This window comes from Sorex fumeus, unplaced genomic scaffold (genome assembly GCF_029834395.1).
Source record: "Sorex fumeus unplaced genomic scaffold, SorFum_2.1 ptg000063l, whole genome shotgun sequence".
NCBI lineage: Eukaryota > Metazoa > Chordata > Mammalia > Eulipotyphla > Soricidae > Sorex > Sorex fumeus.
In genome coordinates this window covers 31,453,034-31,462,465 of record NW_026606120.1, presented here as the reverse complement: position 1 = coordinate 31,462,465, position 9,432 = coordinate 31,453,034, and the positions used below count along the sequence as shown (strand labels likewise).

At 39.5% G+C, this 9,432-nt stretch overlaps 1 pseudogene; it reads left to right on the top strand.

The window, feature by feature from the left end:
• Positions 1 to 5,515: 5,515 nt before the first annotated feature.
• Positions 5,516 to 8,863, top strand: LOC130035588 (N-acetyltransferase ESCO1-like; annotated as a pseudogene).
• Positions 8,864 to 9,432: the final 569 nt, after the last annotated feature.

Below are 9,432 nucleotides of genomic sequence, written 5' to 3'. Positions count from 1 at the left end.
CACAATGGAGATGTTACTGGGTCCGCTCGAGCAAATCGATGAACAATGGCAGGACAGTGCTACAGTGCTACAGTGCTATTCTGGTCTACAACTAGTGGTGCACAGAGCTTACTGCTGGCACTATGCTCAGAGATCACTCCTGACAGACTTGGGGAACGTTAAGGGTTGTGGGGAATCGAACCAGATTTGGCTGAATGCAAGTCTTTCCTGCTATATTATAACAAAGCCTTGATCAAATTGCTTTATATGTTGACTTTGTAAGTAATTCCTGCCTGACAGAGCTCACATGAGTATGCATGTGTTTCTTGAGCTGCAGAGCAGGGAGGGAGGGAATTCATGAGAGTCTCATGTAGTCTCTCTCTGGTGTTTCATCTCTAGAAATAAGTAAAAGGGAGGAAAACCACAGAGTCTTTTGTTCTGCGTTCTCAGGGTCCTGTAAAAGGAACAAGAGAAAGACCAGGGAAATGGTGAAGGATAAGTTGCAGCCACAGCAAGCACCTTCCCTCCTGTCCCTGGAGGTTTGGCTTCTAGTCTCCAAAGTGATCAGAGGCAAAGTCATCTCTCAGGAAATTCAACCCTAGGAAGGTTCCTGAACAGAAAAACGAACCTTGACACATTCCTGATTTCCAGGCAGAAACAGGCCTAGAGAAGCTTGGGAATAACACTGCCCAAGGGACTGTAAGGCTGGAGTGCACCCATACATCAAAAGAGAAGAGAAAAGCTTGTTTTCTTGAGTTTCCTATGGTTTCTTACCTCCTGGATATTTCTAGGTGTTTCAGGTGATGGTAAAAGGGCAGTATTACAAAGAAGATGCTCACTGCACCAAAGATGAGAAAGATTGTGTTAGGCACCCTCCCGTTGCTCGAGCGGGCCCAGTAACGTCTCCATTGGAGACTTTGTTGTTACTGTGTCTGGCATATCGAACACAGTAAGGAGAATTCGAATTTAACCAAATAAGAAGACTTCAGAGTAAAGAAATAATTCTCTACCTCAATTACTTGTCTTCCAGTAGGGGAATGAGCCCTGGGCTTCAGTTTGGAGACTTAAAACACTAACTCTCATCAGCTGCCCTGTGGCCTTTAAACAAAGGACACCTGCCAACAACAGTGGCTATAGCAAGAGGAGTTAGATAATTACAACCTCTTCCTCAGCTCCTGCGCCTTTCCTTGATCTTCAGTTTTCCTAGATTTATCCAGGTAGCAAAAAGATTTAAAACATGAAATTGTTCAAAAGATATTGAAAGATTAAAAAGACAAATACAACTAGAATAACATAGGCACTTTCTTTAGGGTTGCCACTTCTAGTACTTGAGAAACTGAAATTCCAGAACTCAGAGCCTGGGAAAAGGTACACCTCGGGCTTCTGAGATGCTGCAATATGGGGCAGGTTTATAGAGAGCAGAAGGCAGTAGCAGGAACCAGTTGCTCTCTACAGGGAACTCTACAGTTCCTGTGCACTGGGAAGCAATAAATATCTATTTTTCTTTTTTCTTTTTATTCATTGATAGAATGGTGATAGAAGTGTGCAGAGGAACTGACAACAACCAGATGGAGTGAAAATAGATACACCAACACTTAGCTCTGAGGAGGAATAAATGAGTGTAGTTTGTTTCAAGGGCCTCCTAGCAGTGTTTATGGTACTGGGAGCTACTCCCTGTTGTCATGGTTCCATGGTGCCTCCAGGATGGATCGGTGTTTGGGCCCAATCTGTGGTGCTCACAGTACTGCATCAGGGATACATCTGGCAGTGGTCAGGAAGTTGTCAGTGACAGGGATTAAACTCGGAGCCATGTGCTCCAGACTTATTATCTCTTTGCCCCAAACATTGTTATTAATATTTACTTTTGTAACGTTCTGTATAGTGCCAGAAGGAAATATAGTTTTTTAGTATAACTTCAGGTAACTCATATTAAATATTTCATTATTTAGTATTTATGTATTTTTGTATGTATTTATAAATAGTATTTAGTATTTATGTATGCATTTACGAATCGAGTATGTATGTATGTATTTTAGTCAAATTTAGATTTGTGGAATTAACTGTAATTGTTCATTTATAAGATCCAGGGAAACAAAAGAAATAGAGGATAAATAAGTTCAATGGAAGACATAGTAAGCAGAGACAGCATAATCCAACTGAATAAGAAAGCAGAGGAATATTATTAATAAGGAATACTATTAATAGGAGCAAAATTAAGATTTTAGCAATGAATCTCAATAAACCTTAATAACTAAATTGATTGCAATGAAAGAAACTTATTTAGAAAAAAATTCTCAGATAAAAATGAAACCTAAACTCATGCCTATACTAAGTTGTTCCTATATGGGGAGTTTCTTTTCTCTTCTCTTATACTTTGTAATAAACTTCGATTTTCTTAAAAAGCAAATAAGAAAACATTTAAAAAATCTAATATGAATTGTTTATAAGAAAAAACTCCAAAATGGAACTATACAATAAACATTAAGATTCACAAAACATTAAATAAAAGGATTAAGATCTTTTTAAGGAAGATTAATATCTTTTTTTAAGAAAATCAAAATAGAAGCCAAAGCAAAATAATTGGAGGTACTTTAATTATATGTTAAAATGTTACTTTTTCCTGGAAGTATGGTTTCAAATATTTGTGAATCAAAGTATGTGGTCTATGTATATGTCCTACATATACATTTGTAGAACAATAAATTCACTAGAATAGAGGAACAAGTCTCACAATGGAGATATTACTGGGCCCGCTTGAGCAAATCGATGAACAACGGGAGGACCGTGCTACAGTGCTACAATTGAAAAAATGACTAACAAATCTGAACTCACAGACAAATATAATTTTTAGTATAACTACAGGCAACTCATGCTGAATGTATCTTTGTTTGTTTTAAGTTTTTGCACCCCACCCTCTGGTGAAGGGCTTTGCACTCTAGGATCACTCCTAGTGGCATTTGGAGGAACATTTGGGGTGATGGAGATTGAACCTGGCTTTGCTTCGTTTAAGGTCAGTACCTTTCCCGTGGTGCCAGCTCCTGAATGTCTTTTAAAACTATGCAAATAACCACCGACCCCCACACTCACACACACAAACACTGAAAAATGAGCAGACAATCCATTAACTCTCAACAAATGTTGATCTGAATTATTGGAGAATATGTTCTCTGTTATGAGACAGCCAAGTTAGAAATACATATTTCAAAATGTGTGTTAAAATATTGCATTAGTTAAGAAATAAGTTCTAAACTATGAGTTGAAGAAGAATTTCTAATGGATACTAGGTAACCTTAGAATCAAATATTGTGCAGTGCAGTTCAAGCATTATTTAGATTAAGTGATTCCCGTATGTAGATACAACAAAAAGAAGTCTCCAGAGGTCTCCATGAGCTAAGCATTTGTTATAAGAAGTTTCAGAAAGAACAATAGTTAAGTTCAAATGACAGAGAATGAAAGATTTTAACTTTAGATATACAATTTATTGTTTTGTCTTTTTGTTGTTGTTTTTGGTTTTTGGGTCACAACTCATGGTACTCAGGTCTTACTCCTGACTCTCTTCTTAGGAAACACTCTTAGTAGTGTTGTAGACCATTTCAGTGCTGGAGTTCAGTCCCAGGTTGTTCATATACACCCCATCTTTCCAACTCCACAAGATTTAGTTTTATAAAACAACTTGAAACTGGAACACTAAATCCCCTTACTTTGATTTTGATGAAGTAAATTTAGAAAAAAAAAAGAAGAAAATGTAAGGAAAGATAGAGCTGTGGAGATAGCCAATGGGCTGGGCTGGAGCACATGCCTGGGATGCACAGGGCCCTGAGTTCAGTATTATCAGAGATAGCCCTGAAAAGCCTCAGCACTGCAAAAAGTCAGAGCAGAAATGGACCACCACAGATAAAAAGGATAAAGAAAAAAACCAGGAAAATAATATAAGAAAAATTTAAAGGTGGATTTATGTTTGGACAGTTACAGATATTAAATACATTTGGACCACTTTCAAATATGAAAAATATTATTTGAAAAAATTTCTAGGTAGTATCATTGATAAAAATGAACTTAAAGTCTTTAATATTTTATAATTATTAATAGATTGTCTTCTATGAAATATCCTCCTATAAATAGATCTCTAGGCCCATTTAACTTCTGTCTAACATTCAAGAACAAATAATTTCAATCTTATACAAATTCTTCAAGAAAATAGGAAAAACAAAAACACTACTATGGTCCTCAATTTTGTGTATCATCTTGTATAATCTTTGCCCAGACATTTGACCAGTTATTATTTTTTGTCATTAATTTATTTTAAGTAAAGGTAAAGGCCCTCCGGTTGTTCATCGATTTGCTCGAGCGGGCCCAGTAACGTCTCCATTGGAGACTTTATTTTAAAAATTATTTTTCCCAACTATTAATTTAGATGTATCTGTGAAAGTATTTTGGTAAGATCAATATTTAAATTCATATGAACACTAGAGGTACGCGGGCTTCGTCAGGCGCGCGGGAGAGCGCCGAGGGGATCCCGGCGAGGCGAGGGCGACCCACCTGCAGCCTGCGGGACCGTGGGGACCTCGGCGTGGCCGGGTCGGGCCGGGCGGGGTGGGCGGCGGGGGTGGGGGGGGCGCCTGCAGGTAGCCTCGGCCCGGCCCGCCCCCGACCCCCGCTCCCCACTCCCCGAGGCCCGCCTGCACCCCAAAGCCTGTGCACGCGCGGGCCGGGCTGCGGGGATCCCGGGGAGGGGGTGCGGGGCAAGGTCACGCCGCAGAGTCGGGGCTCGGGGGCGCCGGGGCTGCGTGCGAGAGCGGCGGGGGAGGGTTTCGGGCGTTCTCGCTCCTTGGGGGAGAGGCACGTGCCGCGGGGTGGAGCAGGTCCCGAACGAGAGAACTTTGCCACCCCTACCTCCCGCCCTGGAGCTCACAGAGCAGCAGACCAGGGAATGGGCGCGGCTGCGGGGCGGCGGGGCGGCGGGCGGAGCCGGTTTGGGCTTAGTCCCGGGAACCTTGGGCGCTGCGCCCCAGAGCTGCAGGGGGGCTGCTTAACCCAGGAAGTCCTTGCAGCGCCTAGTATTCCTCAGATGAGTTCAGGAAGGAGCCTTTTGCAGAAGCTGCTGGGAGAAGACTTCCTAGGTGGAATATTCGAATATCAATGGGTTCCCGCCTCCAAAGATGACAGATCACAAATACACAGGAAGTTTTTAGAAGCATCATTTATTAGACGCATCATCAATCAATTTAAAGTGATACATGATTCCCGTTTCAGTAAGGTGCTGTGTAATGTGTTAAGAGCATATTATAAGGAATGATTTTGTCAAATTTTCATGAGTTATGGTTGCTGAAAGATCAGTTCTGTCTTGTGGGAAAAGAACTGGATGACAGAAACCTTACTTGAAGCAAACCAGTATTCTTGTTGAAAATGTATAGCAGCATCAGTTAAAGTTCATTCTTAAGACCTGCTTCTCAGTAATAATACTAGGTATTCAGCATTCCCACCTTCAAGGTCACGAAAATTCTCTCAAAACTACTCAGAAAAGGGGGACAAAGGAATGATGTCCATGCAGGAGAAATCAAAAGAAAATTCCTCCAATGTCACTAAGAAAAGAGAAGATAGAAATTTAGAAACAAAAATTGAAGAGTCTCAGAAAAATCTAGCCAAAAAATCAGGACCAAAGGAAGTTTTAAAATCACCAGTTAATTCTTCCAGTGAAAATAAAATAAATCGGCCCGAATTTGGAACATGCATGAGTACAAGGTCAGCAAAGGCAGCATCCAGTGACAAAAAAGCTAACACCTCCATTAATAAAAATGTAACTAAATTCACAACAAGAATCTATGAAAAAGAAGAAATCATCTCAGAAAAAATCAGTGAATGAAACCTCCACATCGAATGAGCAGCTTAACCGAAGATCACAAAGACTACAACAATTAGCAGAGGTTTCAACAAGGACTCTGCGGAGTAGAGAAATTCAGGGCCCCGTACAAGCAGTTAAACAGAATTTTCCACTAACAAGAAAAGAGTACTGTAGTAATACTCAGAGTAAGACTAGTAAAGTAAAAACAAGTACAAACCATGTGAAAAGGAAAGTACAGGAGAAGTCTGACTTTAAAGAGGATGGAAATCCAGTTCTCAATGAAATAAATTCACCAAAAGGAAAAAAACGCAAAGTAGAGCACCAGGCAGCTGATACCAGCAGTTCTCAGTGCTTAAAAGGATCCGATGAAAAATGTCATCAGAAGAATTCTAGAAAAGAGGAAACAAAACCTGTGCCTGTAGCTTCTGAGATAAAAAGATCAAAAGTGGCTACTTCACTGATCTCTAAAAAGAGTGAAATGAAGAAGTCTGTTCATACACAAGTGATTACTACTGCAAAGTCCCCAAAACGTCCACAGCCATTAGTGCCTGAACAAAATGTCGATAACGAACTGGAGTAAGAAGGAAAGAACAAGCGAGGTAGCATTCTTCAACTATGTGAAGAAATTGCTGGTGAAATTGAGTCAGATACTGTAGAGGTGAGAAAGGAATCTTCACAAGTAGAAAGTGTAAATGAGGACCAGTGTACGGAAGTGAAGTTGGAAGAGACCGATGTTGAAGGGCAAACACTTCATCACCAGAAAACAAATCAGGATGTTCAGTGTAATCGTTTCTTTCCCAGTAGAAAAACAAAGCCTGTGAAATGTATACTAAATGGAATAAACAGCTTAACTAAAAAGAACTCTAACTGGACTAAAATTAAGCTATCAAAGTTTAATTCTGTGCAACAAAATAAGTTGGATTCTCAAGTTTCTCCTAAATTGGACTTATTACGAACCAGTTTTTCACTACCAGCTTTAGAAGTGCATCATCCAGTGACTCAGAGTACATTTTTAGGGTTAAAACCACATCTTGATAAAAACATGGCTTGTCAGCAGGAAGAAATGAAAAAACTTAATTCTGAAGAAGCTAAAATTAATGACACTGAAGTTGAAATTAATAAAACCACAAAAAGTGCTTCTGAAAATTGTGATTTGGATAATCAGATAAAACTTCCTGTCCCATCATTGGATAACCAGATGAAACATTCTTCTGAATCAACACCAGATAAGAATTTCAGCCCGCATTTGGAATTTAAGCTTGAAAAGAGTACAGTGGAAAATTCCACCACAGTTGCAGCACTGCTCAGTCAAGCAAAAATTGATTCAGGAGACAGTACATTTGCAGGTTCAGTTCCCCAACAGCCTAGCAGTATACTCAGTAACCAAACATCTAAGATCAGTGACAACAGAGAGAAGACACAAAATCATTCTTGGTCTGAGTGTAATTCCTGTTTGGAGTTAACAATTCCAAAGGAGTTGAAGCTAAAAGAAACAGAAAAAGTTGATGAAAAACAGTTGATCATAGATAGGTAAAGGTAAAGGCCCTCCCGTTGATCATCGATTTGCTCGAGCGGGCCCAGTAACATCTCCATTGGAGACTTTGTTGTTACTGTGTCTGGCATATCGAATACTCTCGGTAGCTTGCCGGGCTCTCCGAGAGGGGCGGAGGAATCGAACTCGGGTCGGCCATGTTGGCCGCTTGTAAGGTGAACGCCCTACCCGCCATGCTATCGCTTGATCATAGATGCTGGACAAAAAAGATTTGGAGCAGTATCTTGTAATGTTTGTGGCATGCTTTACACAGCTTCAAATCCTGAAGATGAAACACAACATCTGCTCTTCCATAATCAGTTTATTAGTGCTGTAAAATATGTGGGCTGGAAAAAAGAAAGAATTCTGGCTGAATACCCAGATGGCAGGATAATAATGGTCCTTCCTGAAGACCCAAAGTATGCTTTGAAAAAGGTCGACGAAATTAGAGAGATGGTTGATAATGATTTAGGTTTCCAACAGGCTCCACTAATGTGCTATTCTAGAACTAAAACACTTCTCTTTATTTCTAATGACAAAAAAGTAGTTGGCTGTCTAATTGCGGAACATATCCAGTGGGGCTACAGAATCATAGAAGAGAAACTTCCAGTTATAAGGTCAGAAGAAGAAAAAGTCAGATTTGAAAGGCAAAAGGCCTGGTGCTGCTCAACATTGCCAGAACCTGCAATCTGTGGTATCAGCCGTATATGGGTATTCAGCATGATGCGACGCAAGAAAATTGCTTCTCGAATGATTGAATGCCTAAGGAGCAATTTTATATACGGCTCATACTTGAGTAAAGAAGAAATTGCTTTCTCAGATCCCACGCCTGATGGAAAACTGTTTGCAACACAGTACTGTGGCACTGGTCAGTTTTTGGTATATAATTTTATTAATGGACAAAATAATACCTAAAACAGATTCTTGCCTACAGTACTAGAAGATCTACTGAAGAGAAATGAGAGAAATGGGATTGGTTGCTGACTTTAACCAGGAACTAGGGCCATTTTTATTATAATGAACTCAGGATTGGCAACAGCCATAAGGCTGTTCCATTTTCATAAATTGGAAACAATGCAGTAATAGCTTATTGTTTTGTTTTTTAAAGAAGATATTTTATTATCTTTTACAGAAATTTATGATTGATGTATTTTATCTATACTTATTTAGACATGTTTACATGCAGTGGATAATTGTTCATAGTGGACTGAAAACTAATGCAAGGACTATGGTCTCAGTTGATAAGTATATTTTGAAGTTCTTAATATGGAAATATACCAGTGTAGCTTGGTGTACTGTATTTTTTATATGAATCTGCTGATACCAGTTAGTTTTAAAGATGTATTTTCACAGAGCAGAAACCAGTGTTTTTGTTATTATTTAAGAAGAGACTCTGAAAGATACTTTGATGATGACCCTTTAAAAAAAAGCAGAGTTCCAGGGACCAGAGAGATAGTACAGCAGGTAGGGTGTTTGCCTTGCACATGACCACCCTGGGTTCAATCCCTGGCATCCCACCGAGTACCGTCAGGATTGATTCCTGGGTGCAGAGCCAGGAGTAACTCCTGAGCATTGCTAGGTGTGGCCCCCAAACCTCCCTACCACCCTCCCCCCAAATAAAAGCACCACCCCGGGTACATGAAGAATTTGGGTATTGATTTTTTTCTTTCATCTCTTTTTTTAGGGACCTACTAATGAGAGCTAGTGTTAAGTATCCCTTGAAGTTTATTATTTTAGTGTCATTTTTCTTTAGATGGCAACTTTGGCACACTTAGGCTATTTATATTTAGGCTATAAACCCCAAAGAGGTTTATAAACATATGGAATAGTCACAGCTAAACCTGAATAACTTGGTATCTGCGTTGTTATTGCTCAGAAATACTACACTGAGTATATACCCTTGTTACGGAACTTCATTTTGATACTTGTCTATCCTTCATAGTGCCCTCTACTTTTAAAGCGTTTATATGTTGAAAAACTGCTGTGGCCTTTTATGATATGTATATAATGTAGAATAAAATAATAAAATAATTAATAGCTTTTAAAAAAGTGAAAAAAAATTCATATGGACACTAGCACT